At 43.7% G+C, this 18,155-nt stretch overlaps 1 protein-coding gene across 2 annotated transcripts in view; it reads right to left on the bottom strand.

Annotated features, from left to right (window-relative positions):
* Nucleotides 1–18,155, bottom strand: part of STK31 (serine/threonine kinase 31) — a 5,081,810-nt gene that overhangs the window by 27,577 nt on the left and 5,036,078 nt on the right. The window lies entirely within an intron of this gene.

Below are 18,155 nucleotides of genomic sequence, written 5' to 3'. Positions count from 1 at the left end.
GAGGTATCTAACTCTGCTCCTATAAAAACGGTATGCTGAGATGGCAATAAGGCAGACTTTTTGAAGTTGATTGTAATGCCCAATTGATGGCAGAGTGTCAGAGTTTATTGTGTTGCCCGGGTCAATTGATGCCTGGTGGTAGTGGTGAGGAGCCAATCGTCCAGGTATGGAAACACCTGGAATCCTAGACCCCTCAGGTGAGCCGTGACCACTGACATGCATTTGGTGAACACTCTGGGGGCTGTAGTGAGACCAAAGGGCAGGGCTCAAAACTGGTAATTATTGGCTCCCAGCCGGAAGTGCAGATGATCTCTGGAGCATCTGTTCATCTTTATGTGATGGTACGCATCCTTGAGATCTATGGAGCACATCCAATCGCCTTTCCCTAAGAACGGAAGAATGGACTGAAGCGTGACCATTCGGAACTTCTCTTTTTTTACGAACTGGTTGAGTCTGTTGAGGTCCAAGATAGGTCTCCAGTCCCCTGTTTTCTTTGGTACCAAAAAGAATCTTGAGTAAGTTCCGAATCCGACTTGGTCTGCTGGGACTGGTTGGATGACCCTTTTTTCTAGCAATTTGCGGACCTCTACGATTGCTTGTTCCCTGAGATTGGGTGGAACATCTGGGATTTTCTTTATAGGAATGGGAGGGGTGAAGAACGGTATGAAATATCCTCTGGAAATGATGCTTTGTACCTAAGTATCCGATGTTATGTTTAGCCAGGCTTCTGGGTACAAAGACAAGCGACCCCCAACTGCCTCCAGAGCAGAACAGTCGGGCCACCTTTCAGGGGCGCTGGTAGGACTGACCGGAGAACTGACCCCGTCACCCTGTTGCTGCGGACCCCCTCTGCCACGGGGGAGGCGTCTTCCGTTATAAGGGGGTTTCAACACGTATGTCCGGAAAGGCTGCCTGAGTTTTTCAGAACCACATCCCCCCCCCCAGGGTCCTTGGGGTAGGGCTGAGTGGGGGTGGAAAAATGGATCCCAACGGCAGATCAGGTTTTGCCTTCCTGCTCACACTTGGTTAAAGTTTCCTTTACTTTGGGCCCAAACAGTGATGAGCCATCGAATGGGGTATTAATAAAGGAAGACTTAAAGGGTTCTGCAAAGGAACAGAGACGCATCCAGGCTTGCCTTCAAAGAGCAATGCCCAAACTAGCGGGTCTACTCGAACCATCAGCTGCATATGATATGAGACGCATGGATGACTTCACTACTGAGTTTAGGGTAGCGAGCTGGGGGTTGACTTTGTCGGCCACTCCTGCAGCTACCGTACCCTGGAGAGTATCTCCTCGCTCTTTCAGGAGATCTCTCTTTAGTCTTGTAAAATGAGTTAAGTAGTTCAGTGATCACAGAAAAAAGTCGGTGAACTAAACATGCACTTCCCATACCTATCCATAACCCTAGAATCTCTGTTAGGGGGATGGATAGAAAAGGATGTCTCAGATACTTCATTTTTGGTGGCTGCATCTACCACCATGGCATCAACAGGCACTCCTTTTGTCAAAAATGTCTTGCCCACTGGGGCAGATATGAATTTATTGGGTCTACGAGGGACAGGTTCCATGGCCTCCAGTGACTCCCACGCCTTATGAGAGATAAGTTCCATGAGCTCATCGTAAGGCGGAGACACCCAAGAAGTGGAAGGTTGAGACCCAAAAGCCTTCAAGAGCACAGACTCATCCTCAGTAGGGGTCTTGAACTGCCAATCACCCTCTGATTAAAGGATCTCTAGTATCTCTACAAAGGAGATATCCTCAGAGGGGGATCGAGGGGACCCTTCTGACTCATCTAAGTCCGTGTCAGATGTCAAAGACTCCTGTGGGGAGTCTAAGTGCCTCCTCTTGCACAGTCTCTTCCTGGGCACCTTCCTCAGTGGGGGGGATCTGAGGAGGTCTCAGAAGAGCAGGGGATGTCCTGTGGGGGTACTTGAGGCTCGGGGTCTCTACATTTAGAGGGATCGGTAGATGAAGAAGCAGACACAGGAGCTTGAGGAGAGAGGGAAAGCTGAACTGATGCTGAGATCTTTGGAGACAAAACTCTCCTCACAGCATCGAAGGCACCATGGCTCCGATGAAAAGGAGTGGACGGACCCGAGGGTACCGTCCGATCCTCCTGCACCGAAACCCTGGGCTCCGAGCCCGAGGTAGGAGCAGAGCTCATCCGAGCTGAAGCCCCGAGAGGAAGAGTCAGCATCGGCTCCTAGAGTCCTCGGTCAGCACCGAGGACATCCGAGTAGATGGAGCCGATAACACCGGTGCAGGTATCGGCTCCATGGGTTCGACCAGCATCGGTTCAATTTCCTTCAGCTCCAAGAGTCCAATACGGCTTGGAGGAGGAGTAGACAAGTACGGTTCCAAGGTCTTCGGTAGTGACAAGCTGGTCAGGGCCGACAACAATTTGGCAAGTCCTGGTGCCTGTAAAAGCTTCTGCACTAGCCGATCCATGTCCAAATCTGAAAGGCTGAATGAAGACTTAGCTGAATGCACCGAAGGTGCTGACTGGGGCAGAGGTGAAGAAGGAACTTCAGAGACTGGCTCCAATACTGAGAGCTGGCTCCGAATCAAAGGTACACTTGGTTCCGATGACTGTGGAACCGATGACCCTCCTCCTTCTGAAATCTTAGCCTTTTTTGAGACCTTATCTGAAGACTTAGATTTTGAGGATTTGGATGATGTACTAACAACCCTCATGGCTACTCAAGACTTCCGAAAAAGATTGCTGTAGCAATCCCCTGTCTATAAGTTTCCTCCTTCTCTCCAAGAGAACTCTTGAAGAAAAGGAGTGGCAAATGCTACAGGTGTCTTGGAGGTGTTTAGCCCCCAGACAGTAGACACATTGAATGTGACCGTCAGTAACAGACATTTTCTGCCCACAATCTGGGCATTTTTTGAATCCTGATTTGGGATGGGATTTCTCCATATCATCCGAAATAGTTAAGTGAAAAAGGCAGTAAATTAGTTACACAACAACTAAATCCAAACCAGGCACTAACTATAACAGCATATATATATATATATATATATATATATATATATATATATATATATATATATATATATATTTTTTTTTTTTAACAAAAAATATAGATACAAATATAGGGCTAAGAGGCCCACAGAAAAACCTGACTACAATAAAGATTAATAGTAGAGAAAAGGGGCTTAAGGCCCACACAAACTAAGAAGCCAACAAGGCCCTAACTTTTAAACTATTTCTACTATCTAGACAGTAAATATAACAGTACTAACACATATTATATATATAAAACAAAAAATAAATTTTTTTTATAGACTTGCTGTTAATTTGTTTTTAAAATGGTCCGAGCTAACTGGAACACAGAGATCTCTCTTGCCGTGGCAAACTAGATCTGAGGTAATTCCAGCAGTGCATTGTGGGATAAGGGGTTTGGTCTCGAGCTACTGGCAAACCTTGAGCTTGTTATCGGCCATGTCGGAGCCGAAGATTGGCTCCGAACCCATCAGTGAGAATAAACGGTGAGATTTAACAACTTCACATTGCATGTTTTGCATTAAAATGCATTTTCTGAAGTATTTTAAGAGGAACATACCAAAAACATGAGGCAAAATCTCGCAAAATTAAGAGCTATGTGTGATTTGGACAGTTGTGTGCATGTTTGTGTGTGTATGTACACAAACATGCACGTCAAGAGAGACGGACTTTATATTAAAAAAAATTATTTTATTTATTTAACATTTCTTTTACCAGGACAACTCCAACTGGACAACAGGTGTCCATTTTCAGTGGAGTCCTGGGGAGAAAAGCTCCAAGGAAGTAAGAGTATAAATACATAAGTTAGATAACAAGAAAGCTAGCATATAAGGTATAAAACAGCTAAATAAAAAATATCACATAGTGCAGTCATGAGATTACATGACTTCAATAACAGTACAATCTGTGTAAATAAGATACTTAGGAGTAGGTCCTTATTTACAATATTTACAAAAAGTACATTGCAGATTACAGTATAATGTATGCATTGGAGGCTTCAGCGGAACAAGCACAGGAATCTGTCTAGTTCCAACCTCAGCAACATGAGTGTTCAGGAAGAAAAAATACAATAATTACCAAAAATCATGAAACCCAGGTAGTGTTCCAAAGCAACAAGCCTTTATTCGTCACAGGCAAGCGATTCTCAGTAACAAAAAAAAACAGAAATATTTTACAGTGTTAAGCATATCAGACCTGATAAAGGCTTTACTGCATTAGTTAGCCAAAAGCGATTTTATTTAAAAGTCAGCCTTTTTTATGAATGCTATGCTTTTCTTAATACCTGATTTTGGAATATGGGATGCAAATAGATAGGTAGTGTTTTCCTTAACTAGGATTTAGTTTGATCTAATCAGTAGTGGTGTGTGGGGGTGGGTACTTGCTGTTTTTAAATGGACTTTTATGGCCCTGTTTATGTTGTTTGCCTGGAAAAGGCTGCTTTAAAATTAAACAATACATATAGTATAAAAGCTGATATGTTTAACATTGTAAAGTGTTTAATTTTTTTTTTTTTTTACTGAGGATCGCTTGTCTGTGATGAATAAAGGCTTGTTGCTTTGGAACACTACCTGGGTTTCATGACTTTTCGAAATTATTGTGACTGAGCTCATCAACGAAGTTTTAAGACTACTAGTTTTTCTGTTTTTTAGTTTATATAAAATACACACACACCTATATATTTCTATAAACAAGTGTTTACAACTCATACATGCTTATATATGCAAATATATATATATATATATATATATATATATATATATATATATATATATATATATACACACACACACACATATATATATATCTATATCTATATATATCTATATATCTATATATCTATATATATATATATATATATATATATATATATATATATATATATACACACACACACACACACACACACAGTGTATGTCGTTACATATACAGTTAAGTATGCATGTCCTTGTGCATGCATGCTTATATACAGGCAGGGGCATGTGCGCATGAATCACAGGGTGATCGCTGACTCACATGAGATTGTCAGTACGTCAGAAAGTGTGATTTGATGTAAAATTATGAAAAAATATGTCCAGTTAATATTTCTACTAATAACCTGACCAAGGAAAACTTTACATGGTACTTCAAAAAATTAAATGAAAGTTTACTTTACACTGGAAAACCTGTCAGAGACACCAGATGCCTAACTGCCACCACTTTGCAGATATCTGTACTTCATTAGCAACAGGCAAATGCGCATAAATATTCTGTAGTGTATGCAGCACAGTGATTATGTTCCATCAGCAGAAAGAAAATATTTAAGCACTATAGTAGTGAGAGACACTATCTTAACAATTGTTAAGCACACCCCCAAGCACTGTTAATAGCAGGTCTTGCAGTACTCACTCACAAAATGACAGTGTCGGCCAGTAAACCACAGTGCCAGAACTCAAAAGACAGCTTTGCTTCTGCAAGCTGTACCTACAATCTCTCCCTCACTTTCTCACATACTGTCTGCCTCTAACATGTGTTGCTGTCAATTTGACAGTCCTGAATAAAAAGAAGTTATGTACTCACCATAACATTCCATCTGAGTAGGTACTTCATTTGTCTGCAACCTGTGGGTATCGGATCCGACTTCGGATCCGAGCCGGCAGCTTACCAAGCTCCAAGATCCGAGCTCCTAGCTCCTCACCCCTACCCATAATCCCCTGCTACCAACCACATTACCTCAGATCGTTTTTTTTGCCTTACCAACCTGGAAACATGAAATATCAACTGCAAAAGTGATCAGAAAATGCCGAAAGGTTCGGGGGATGGCAGGGGGGGGGGTCGGTTGCAGACAAATGAAGTACCTTCTCAGATGGAACGTTATGGTGAGTACATAACTTCTTTATCTGAAGTAGTTACTTCTTTTGCTCTGCAACCTGTGGGACAGAGTCCCCAGCTACCTTATAAGAACCTGGGTGGTCCTTACGGAAGGATATTCCGAAGCACCGTGGTGCCAAAGGAAGCCCTACGTCTCGAAATCACATCTAATTTATAAAAAGAAATGAACGTATGAGAAGAGGACTAAGTAGCTGCTGAACATATGTCGTCCACTGGAACCCTAGACCAGAAGGCTGTTGAGGTGGCTACAGATCTTGTAGCGTGAGCACGGATATTAACCGGGGCTGGTTTGCCAGACGATATATACCCCTGAATAATACACTGACGAATCCAATTTGCTACAGTGACTTTGGAAATGGCTTTACCCATGGCTGATTTTGCATACGAGACAAATAACTGGTCCGACTTGCGAAACTCTCTAGTCCTATGCAAGTAGAAACGCAGCTGTCTGTGTACATCCAATTTGTGTAATGTGTATTCTCCCTTGTTCTGAAATGTGGGAAAAAACACTGGTAGATTTATCGATTGATTTATATTTGCTTCTGAAGCAACCTTAGGCAAGAAAGACGGGTTAGTCCTGAGGGACACTCTATCTTTGTGAAAGATAAGGTAAGGAGGCTTCATACACAAGACTTGTAATTCTGAAACCCTTTTAGCCGAAGTAATAGCCACTAAGAAGGCTGTTTTCCATGACAAGAACTTCAACGGAATTGAGGCCGCAGGTTCGAAAGGTGGACTCATTAAGGCTTGCAAGACTAGAGTGAGGTCCCATGGGGGAACCACAGACTTTATCGGTGGATTTAAAAGGAAGATGCCTCGTAAGAAGGCTTTGCACAACTTTGTAGATGCTAAGGAACCAATGCCATCACCCACATGAAAATGGGAGATGGCCACCAACTGCACCTTAACCGTAGAAGCGCTTGCTCCCTGTCAAAAGATTAACGAGAGGAAGTCCAGGATGGTCGGGATAGGGACAGTAAATGGGTCCAAGCCCTTATCTTTGGCCCAAATGGAAAAACGTTTCCACTTACTGTTGTAAAGTTTTCTGGTAGATGGCTTATGAGCCGCAACCAGAATGGCCTTAACGGGAGATGAGATACCAGGAGTCCTAGCCATTAATGGAACTGGATCAGCCAAGCCGCAAGCTTGAGGTTGACCAGGTTGGGTGTTGGGCAATCCGCGGGATGAGAAATCAGTTTTGGACTGGGATCCAGAATCCACGGAGGAGCCACACTGTGAGACCGCAGAAAGGGGAACCAGATCTGCCAAGGCCAGAATGGGGCTATGAGGATAACTCTGCTCCCCAACCAACAGGCTTTCTGAATGAACTTCATCATGAGAGGAAGGAGAGGATAAGCATAAAGGAGCCCGGGAGGCCAAGCATGGACCAGAGCGTCTCTGGGGGTTTCCCCTCTGGGGGGAATTATTGCGAAGTACTCACTGCATTTTGTGTTTAAAGGAGAAGCAAAAAGATAGCAGCGAGGCTGACCCCATTTGTGGAAGATCTGTTTCACAACAGATGGATTCAGAGACCACTCGTACGGAGTGAGAAGCACCCGACTTAGCTTGTCCGCTAATATGTTGGATCGTCCCGGGATGTGCGTTGCTACCAGAAAACGGTTGGTGGAGATCGCCCATTCCCAAACTCTCATGGCCTCTCAACACAGGGGGTAGGGATCTGGTTCCTCCCCGTTTGTTTATATACCAGGCTACAGACATGTTGTCTGTCTGGATCGCAATAGTCCCCAGGAGAAGGAGGTCGTGGAGAGCTTGCAACGCCAAAAGCACCGCCCTCATCTCTAGGACATTGATATGCAATGCAGTCTTCTAGGGGAGTCCACGTGCCTTAAACGGATCTGCCTGAACAATGCCACCCCCACCCGAGGCGAGAAGCGTCCGTGGTCAACGTGGCTTCGACCGGGGGGGATCACAAAGGGCCTCCCTTCTCTGAGTTCCCGCGCATGCAACCACCAAAGAAGGGAGTCCCTGCAAACTCTGCTCAGTGGTATGGGCATGTTCAACGGGTGGAGCAAGAGGGACCATTGGACTTGAAGGGTCCATTGCAATATTCGCATTCGCAGGCGGGCATGGAGGGAAAGACCGGTCGCGGCTGCCATAGACCCTAGTGCCCTCAGGACTAACTCCGCTGGAGGAGAAGGATTCCGGAGAAGGGCTAACACCTGATAAGACAAGCTGTTCAGTCTGACTGATGTTAGAGTAGCTCGAGAGATTCAAGTATCCAACCTGGCCCCTATGAATTCCAGGGCTTGAGTGGGGCACAGGCAGGACTTCTGCAGGTTTACTGAAATGCCTAGGTTGTGGGCTACAGTCAGTGCGTAATCTCTCGCTACAGAGAGCTGATGCCTGTTCATTGCGGTAAGGAGCCAGTCGTCTAGGTACGGGAAGACCTGAATGCCCTGAAGTCTCAGGTGGGCAGCAACCACCGCCATGACTTTGGTGAACACTCTGGGGGCTGAAGTGAGGCCGAATGGAAGAACCCTGAATTGATAATGACTGGCCCCGAGCCAGAAGTGGAGAAACCTCCTGGATCGTCTGTCCATTAAGATGTGGTAGTACGCATCCTTGAGGTCTATGGAGCACATCCAGTCGTTCTCCCGCAGAAGGGGGAGGATAGATTGAAGAGTGACCATCCGGAACTTTTCCTTGGGTATAAACAGGTTCAGAGCGGAAAGGTCTAAGATGGGTCTGAGGTCCCCCGTTTTCTTTGGCACCAAAAAGAACCTTGAGTAATAACCCAATCCGGACTGATCTGGGGGGACGGGCTGGATGACTCTTTTTCTTAGCAGCTTTAAAATCTCTAAAGCCGCCGCCTCCCTCTGATCGGGTGGGACATCGGGGAGGTATCTGGTTTTGGGGGGAAGATTTAGGAAAGGAATGAAGTAACCTCTGGAAATGATACGGAGCACCCATCGATCCATTGTAAGGGACTCCCAGATTGACAAGTGCTCCGTCAACCGCCCCCCGACTGCCTCCAGAGAGGGACAGTCGGGCAAGCCCTCAGGGCTGTTGCACGGGTCTGACTGAGAAAGGTTCTCTAGACCCGAAATTACGCGGCTCCCCCCCTCTGCCTCTGGGCCGGCGTCCACCTTGTCCTCCTCTGCCTCTAGAGGATGAGTGGTCCGCAGCTGGATGGGATTGCTGAGACTTGCAGAACCACAGCTTCTTTTGTCCCCTCTGATTCCTGGAGAAGGATCTCTGGGGACTAGAGAAGCGGACTCCGACGGCCGACAGCGTCTTCCCGTCCTTTTCACTTTGGACCAGCGTATCGCGAACGGTCTTGCTGAAAAGAGCAGAACTGTCAAAGGGGGCGTTCGCGAAGGACGCCTTGAAGGGATCCGCGAAGTAGCAAAGACGGAGCCAGGCATGACGTCGTAAGACAACCCCTGCTCCGCTGGCTCTAGCGGCTCCCTCCGAAGCATGAGAGAGGAGCCGCATAGACGTATTGGAGATGGATTCAGAGTGGTCATTCATGTCGTAAACACATTCCTGTCTCCGACCGATATGGTCTCTGGGGGGCTGCAGCGTATTCATTGACCAAGTCTCGCTGTAGCCTGATGGTTATGTGCCATACAGTTCAGCGCCCTTATAGAAAAGGTCGCTGAAGCAAACATCCGCTTCCCAATCCGGTCCAACGCTCGAGATTCTTTATCTGGCGGGTGGACCAGAGAACTCTCCTGAGCGAGTTCTTTCTTGGTGGCCGCCACCACCAACATGGCATCAACAGGGGATCCTTTGGCCCATGATTGCCTATCTGTGGGGGGACTTAGTATTTTGTTGGGACGCCTAGGAATTGGCTCCACGGTGTTGGGCTCCTTCCACGCCCTGGTGGTAATTAAGTCCACCAGGGGGTTGGCCGGAGGGGATACCCAGGAAGTAGATGGGCCTGCCTCAAACGCCTCCAGGAACACGGATTCATCAAGGGAAGGTTTTTGGGCAGACCACCCCCCCTCTAATACGCAACATTTCCATGATGTCTCCAAAGGAGACATCTTCAGGGGGTGACCTTGGGGAACCCTCCCTATCATCTAAGTCCGTGTCAGTGATAACGGACTCGGGGGAGTCCAGGTGCCTCCTTTTACACCGACGTTTCCGAGGAACCTCCTCGGTGGGGCTATCCGAAGAGGGCTCGTCCACGGGTTGTTGTTCCTCAACAGGAACTAGCTGGAGGGCTTGGGCAGGCTGTCTCGATGGTCTGATGATGGAAGACAGACCCTCATACAGTTGGGGTACGGATGGATCTGAAGCCCGAACCGGGGATCTGGAGGATCTCAACAGTACCCGCTCCACTACCTCAAAAGCCGAAGGAGAATCACCCTCGCCAGCCTCTGAGAGCAAACTCCTCGGCTCCGAGGAAGGGATCGGGGTCAGAGCCGAAGCAGTCGGCACCGAGAGAGAGGTGCGCTCCGAAGCCAACAGCTCCGAAGATACAACTCCTCCCTCAGATCCGATGCTCAGCCCTCGGCCCCGAGAGCTCGGATCCGACAAGCTCGAGGGTATAGTCGGCATCGAAGAGACCAGCGCTATCAGCGCCGACAATTCCCTGGGTCCGAATGGGCATGGATCCGATGACTCCGAGATCCGAAAACAAGTCGGAGTGATCGGGGCAAACATGGGGGCCGCGCTCCCCCCCCAGAGGGGGGGGGGGCAAGAGCACCCCCATCTGCATTTTGGTCTGTAAGAACCGACGCATCATCCGATCCATATCCGCTTCGGAGATGCTTTTAGTTGACCTGGAAGAGGTAGTCGAGGCGGGCCGGGAGGGCCGCCTCGACGACCTCGAGGGAGACCAATCTTCCTCTTCCGGCTCTGGCGAGAAGCTAGGCGAATGGAGCCGAGAAGAGAAGGATCCGGAGACCCCCGAAGGAGAATTAGTTATTCTTGCTGGCAGAGCCGAGGGGTGAGACTCGGGCTGCCTTTTATGGGATCTATGTCCCTCCTTATCCTTGTGCCTCTTCTCCTTAGTTGAGGAGGCACTAGTTTCCCCAGAGCTCAAACCCGAAGTGGGAGGTTGAGTCCTGGGTTGAGCTGAGGGAACAGAGGGCGCCGAGGCCGCTGAGGCAGCCGGAGCCCGAACGGGAGAGGAAGAAGAAGCTGTCTCCTGGGGGAGCTTTCCCGCCAGGATCAGCTTGTTCTTCCTATCCCGAAGTGCCCGGGGATTAAAGGCCACACAGATCTGGCAGGCCTCTGAGAGATGGGCTGCCCCCAGACACAAAACGCACTGAGTGTGGCCATCAGCTGGGGAAAGCTTGTGGCCACACTCAGTACATTTGAAAAAAAAAAATGGCCTTAGGCCCTTCCGCCATGTTAAAGCACTCACACACACACCCAAATGCTAATGGGGGAGGGGAATGACAAAGAAAAACTAATTAACTGTACAGTAAAATTTAAAACTAACACTAAAAAGGGGTAGAAAGGTTTACTACCACACACACACGATTTTGAAACTTTTTTTGGTGAAATTAAGATAGAAACGATCTCACCCAACCAGGAGGTCTTCAAAAGGAAAGCTTCTTCAGCCGCGGCAAAAAACGATCTGAGGTAATGTGGTTAGTAACAGGGGATTATGGGTAGGGGGAAGGAGCTAGGAGCTCGGATCTTGGAGCTTGGTAAGCTGCCGGCTCGGATCCGAAGTTGGATCCGATACCCACAGGTTGCAGAGCAAATTAAGTAACTACTTCAGATCGTGCTTTACCAACTATGAAAGGCATCAAAACATTTTTTTTTTTTTTTACTCTTACTAGTAATACATGGGCCAGATAAACCCGCATGCACTAGAAAGAATGACACAGAATAGATGCCAAGATTCACCTCTCAAGCTTTGGCCTTGATGTGAATTTCTTGGCATTCATGTCACACACACAATAAAATGGCTATGATCTGAGACTTACTCAAAATCCTCTATATTAATGCAGATATATCAGGGATTGTACATTTGCTACATTCTGGAACACCATTTCACATTCCAAGTCAGCACACAGGTCAGTAATGTGTTCTGGCCTAAATGAGGTTATTGGCAAATAAGAAAATATGATTTTATTTTTATGTCTAATTAGAGAGAGACACCATATTAGTATTTCTGATAATAACTTGAACAAGACTGAGTTAATTGTACTTCCTAGTGCTGGTTGAAAGATTACATAACTCTTGAAAAAATCCAAAGAGGACTTGCATCTGTTAAACTTTGCTCATCTTTAACAAATATTTATGCATAACTTTATACTTCATACATATCTCGGGGACTATCCACATACTAGCCTGGTGGAAAAGCATTTCACAGGACAGGAATTTCAGCTGATCCCAATGAATGGTCACTAAATGAAAAAGGAACGATACTAGATAAGTGATCACAGGGACCATAACAGGCCTAGCCATAAATACCTTTAAATAGACATTAAAAGTTTTTGCCCCCCTTTGAGTACTAAATTGGGCTCAATGGCAAAGCAGGGCTGCACATAATAATCCTGGTGTACATATATGTCTACAAATCCAAACATCACAACTTGCCCTTAAAGGCAATCAAAGTAGTACTTTGCTTGACCTGTAGTGGTGATGGATACATATGGACTGATAACACTTTCATCAAGTGGTACGATCAATGAAAAAAGAGTGAAACAAGTTCTGCCAAACCTCAGAGGTAAGTTTTTCCTTGTTTCACTCCTTTTCCCTTGATTACACAGCTCTCAAAGAAAGTTCTGTTGATAAAACGATAGATACTTGTGGTAACTTGTTTTACAGGCTGGCAATATGTAGAGTTAGGAACTTATCCCTTTAATAAGTCTTGCTTATTTACTGGTGTAACTTTAAGTCCCTAGTACAGGTGTTTGCAGACTCACTGGCTTTGTGAAGAAAGAGGTCATCAAAAAGGACCAGCATTTACATCCTGAAAAACAAGACAGAGTCCACTTCAGGGCAGCTAATAGACTACTGAGTATAAGGAGAGCTGTGCTAGGCTATTAGGATGGATGAAGGATTTTTGGCTTTTCTTTTTTTGGTTAAGAACTGTTGGGGCCTTTCTGGATTTGTGCATACCTAAGGGGGTCTTAACAATATTCCCTTGGAGATTAAATGGGCCGGAGAGAGAAGTATTGCCTAACTATGGTGCAAACATGGTCACTAAATTATAAAGGAGAGAGAGTTAGTATGTGTTTTCTACATAAATACTCAAGTATTTATCACTGCATCTTTTTGAAGAATGAAAGATACAATGATGCCCCTCTCACAAGGGTGGGTAAGGAGAAAGTCATGCTCAGTTTCTTATCAGGAACCAGGATCTGCCAAATTATTCATGCCCTCAGGCCATTGGACCACGAGTACCTGTATGACTAATAGCCATACCTCCCAACTCCACCGAATTACTTGGTTTTTACTGAGTTTTGGGGTTCAAATGAAGGGGTGCCACGATTCCTGAGTGGCACCCCTTCATTTCCAATTTTTTGTTTTTTTAATTTTCACGCTGACAGAGCGGACACCATGTTCATGATGACGTCAGCTCCATCAGGGCTATCAGCCTGTCAGAATTGAGCTCCTTGAAGCGTCATGCACACAGAACTCAAATGCAAGCAGGCAGGAATGGCAGATTTAGCAGCACTGAAAGAACGGTTACAAATGCAACCAGGAATGATGGATTTACAAATGCTGCCAGCACGATATATCAGTGAAAGCAGCACTGAACAGATTTCAGAAATGAACGGCATCGAGAAAAGCAAGCAGCGAACGTATGTGTGTGTCTGAGCAGGATATTCAGGGAAAGCAAGCAGCACAAGGTGTGTGTGTGTGTGTGTGTGTGTGTGTGTGTGTGTCTGTCTGTCTGTCTGCAAAATGCCCCACCCACGTGAATATACCTGGTGGCTAGAGGAGGTACTCGAACTCAAACCTTGAACCTTTTGTACAAGGTGACAAGAGCCTAAGATCCCTACCCACCACCCCTTTGTGAAAGCTCTGGATGTATGCCTCATATTTATTCTGTTCCTCATAAAATCTGTGGTGTTATGGCTTTGTCCATGTGTTTTTGTGCTAACAGGTTGAGAGTTATGGTGAGAAGTGAGAATTGAATTCTGTATTCCCCATTATTAGCTATGGTGAGAAGTGAGAACTGAATTCTGTATTCCCTATTATTGGTGTTGTCCAGTTTTTATGTGCCAAGACAGAGATTGAGAGCTACTGGTACTCATCCTTGTGGCAAATGCAATTTCTGTATATATATTGAGATGGGAGACAGCTTTATACATCCAGATACGGGTCAATCATATAGATTTCAGGTGTCAGCAGACTGCAGTACTAGTCATATAGTATATATAGCAGTATGCCAGAAATGTCACTCCTTTTATGTCGGTAAAACCCACAAAACTTTTCGTACCAGGATAGGATATCTAACTAACGGTCTGGCCAAACATGTTACAGCAGCAGGTCAGGAACATACATTCCAATTTATGGTCATCGACCACACTATTCCCACAGTGAGAGAGGATAATATACGAAATAAAACAAAAAGGAAAGAGATTAATTGGATTATGAGACTAAGGGCAGCTAAAGGTAAAGGGCTAAATGAACGAGCTTCCATTAAACCTGTATTAAAAGCAAGACGTCTAATAGCCAAGTAACTACATTTTATATTAGTAGTATTGTATTAATTTAAGCTTAAATACATCTGTAATTATGCCACCCATTTGAAGCTATATCTCAATATATTTGGTGACACTTTTGGATATTTTTATATTTTTTTTAATTTCTACATCTTAGATTTAGTACTGTTATATTGACAGCAGCATGTTATATCCGCTGTAGCCCATCATCTTCATTGTATATATTTCCTTGGCTTTTGTATAATACCATGTTCTTGAAAGATCTTGCATTTCATATTCTAATGGTAAACTTTTAATGGTTCTGGTGGTACAGAATCTCATTATTGATCATGGTCCTAAAACTATTGATTTTTATTCATGTCTACACATATTACATTTTGAATTTAAATGCCTCTATATGCATTAATTAGTTTCTCTGCACTGAACTTTATGAGTATTCAAGTATGTCAATGTTTTTGTAATTTTTATATATTTTTACATCTTTGTGTTTATGACGCTATCTTGAGTTGAAAGGACATAAAAGCTATATTTGATCTTAGATCTTTTAATTTTGTTGCGATAAAATTTCGCATGTCAGAACTTATAACGTAGTTAGATTATACTGTACTGTTTAACAGAAATGTTAGTTAAGAAACGCTTTACAAACAACTACATGTCGACATTTGTTAAATGAATTGGCACTACTTTAAGATTGTTTGAAGTGTGAGGGTACAATTTATTGTGATTGATATTGGGACTGAATGCATAGCGATGGATTTGGTTGCTAGTGTGGCAGTGGCAGCATTGTCCGCTTGAGCGGGATGTGGTTTTGTGTTTCAGCGCTTTGCTTTGGGTGAAGCTAAGAGTTCATGTTAACATAATAGGTATGAGGATGCATTTTTAAATGCTTAATTGAGTTTTACCTGATTGAATAACATGTGATTGATTTATATAAAAAGTCATGATTGAAAGAATTTTTGAAATTTAACGGTCTGACGAAGCTTATGTGAAAGTGCTTACTTGTTCCATGCCTAATAAAAACCAGCGTTTATTATTTTTAAATAAAGTCTCTACGTTTGGATTACTTTATTACAACGGTTTATTAGTGAAGTGATAACTCTGGCGTTTGAGTCGTGCTATGGTTGCCTCTTAGCTAATATATTAGGACTTTGCTACACAGTTTTACTCGTAAGCTAAGAGGTTTATTCTGTTGGGAGCCCTTTTTATATTTTGTCTTTTCTAATACTTTGACTTGGGAATGGTTTCCATTCCCATCATGGTGTTAGAAACTAAAGAGATATGGAGAAATTAAAAAAAGGGGAAAGCCAAAAGATACAGCAAACACACTGGTAGACAAATTCAGCTCTAAATTTACCCCTCTCTCCCCCAACCTCCCCATCATGAAATGCCATCAACTACAACTCCCCCTACTATCAATAAGGAACAGGTCCTTATGCTCCCGCTAAGGCAAAATGGGGGGATAAAAAACAAGGAGAGACTGGGATTTTGGATGCAGATCCTTAAGGAGAATTACAATAACCATGCAGAATACTACATCCATAAAGTAGCAGAAAGTATTCTAAGAATTAAGCCAAAACAGGGATGGAGAAAGGAGATTCTGAATGACTGCAATTAGTGGTGCACAGAACAGGCAAGAGAGGGCTGGAATTTATTGTCAAAAACTGGCAAAATAATCAAAAGTATTATGAGCAAATAAGAGGAGAAAGGTAATAGAATGAGACAAGGCTAAGAACTTGTTTGGACTGCAGGACAAAGACTGCATTCCATATCAAAGATTGATATTGGAGTGTAGGCAAAGAGAAAGAAAAAGGAGGATCCCAAGCAAAAGACCAGCACTGGTAGAGTTTTTAGTAGAAGCTGCAACAGGAGCTGCTGTTAAAAAAGGAATAATTAGTTGGGAATATAAAACATTCATGATAGTTATAAGAATCAATTAGAGGAGGTTAGCAAGGATTGGGAAAAGAGACTGGATAAGCAATTCCCAAAGAAAACATGGGTAGATGTAGGTATGACTCCCAAATATGCAACAAAGTCTAGAGATCTGGGATCTTTCCTTGGAACTATATGCATAGGTATTTTATACCCCAAGCAAACTCCAAATAACTTTTCCTCAGGTTGATTGCAAATATTGGAGAAGAAAGAGGTAATTGGGAACCTATTTTGTGGGAGTCCAATGAGCTGGCAGACTTTAAAAATTCCCTGAAAACTACTCTATCAGAAATACTGGGTGAACAAATTGATTCAACTAAGGAAATTATTTTTTGAGCTGTGATACAGAATCATAACCACCTAGGCATAGTAAGCATACCTCTCATTTCTGTCTCATATTTTCAGTCTGTTCTTCATAAAATTTGTGGTTTTCTGGCAAATCACTGAGGATCGAGGACACTAAACAACATACATTTCAGTTTCAAACTTCATAACTTTCAGAAAATACATCACAAATCCTGTTACTTTATCAAATTTCTAAGTTTATAAGAGCAATAATTAAAATCTGTTCCCATTTTTTGGCCTTTGTCCCCCACTATTTTAGGCTTTGTCCAGATTTCTTATACGGAGAGCTATGATAGTAAGTCTTTGCTGAGTTTAATTCTGGTGGCTGCCAAAAAACAATTACTAGAAAATGGAAATCAAAGTCAAAACCAACTGTACTAGAAGTAGAGAATATAGTAACAGAGATAAAACTGGAATTAGGATCTTTAGAAAAGGATAGGAGCAAAATTACACAAAAAATGGGGATTGTGGGAACAATACATGTAGAATACTTTTCTGTGGGAGGAATGAGGTTAAAGGGATGAAGTGAATGGATAGATAAGTGATGTATAAAATTTGCAACTGAAAACATGTCAATATGGTTTGTTTTCATTATATAAATGTATGATTGCTTATATCAAAAATGATAATTTAAAAAAAAAACAGATGTTTCTTGTTTAAAAAGACCAACAACACTGCATTGATGGGCCCAGACAATATTCCAGAATGCCTTCTAAATCGCATGAATCATGCCCTATCAGACCCTCAGGAATTACTATTTAACCACAGCCTCTAAATAGGCTTTGTGTGCAAGGAATGGAGGACAGCAACTGTCATTCTACTGCATAAAGGTGGGCCATCTACAAACCCTGGAAACTATAGTACAGACCTACAACTCACATTAGTCTCAAAGTCATGGAAAGAATTGTCAAGTAAATGATCAACAATAGCATAGGAAACCTCCAAACACTAGACTCAACCAAATTTTTCTTGCCTCATAAGAGGGAGGCTATAGCCCTACAAATAGGAACTGTAACAATAAAAATCTTATTCCCTGGCATAAAATTAGCAAAAAAAGGAGGGTGGAGGGATGATGTGGCTACTGCAACAGTGATCTATTCAAACAACTACTGTTAGGTTAAGTTTACTTAAACCACTATACTTTGCTCATTATTAGATCACTGTTGCAGTTACTATGACTCCAAAGCCGCATAAAACAAAGTTAACCCCTGTCCATTTTCAAGAGGAAATTAGATATAAGGTTGGGAAACAGAATATTTTCCCCAGAACTGCCCCCTGTACTGCTAATGGACAGAAGCAGTTCCTAAATGCTTTATCTCATGCATGGGTCCCCTCAAATTATCTGTGGTAATATCCCAACTGCCAAGTCCTGAACCCAGGAACCTGTGCACTAGAGTCA

The sequence above is a fragment of the Protopterus annectens genome, chromosome 3.part1 (genome assembly GCF_019279795.1).
Source record: "Protopterus annectens isolate FY-2018-M chromosome 3.part1, PAN1.0, whole genome shotgun sequence".
NCBI lineage: Eukaryota > Metazoa > Chordata > Ceratodontiformes > Protopteridae > Protopterus > Protopterus annectens.
This window is presented reverse-complemented; position numbering and strand designations above follow the sequence as displayed.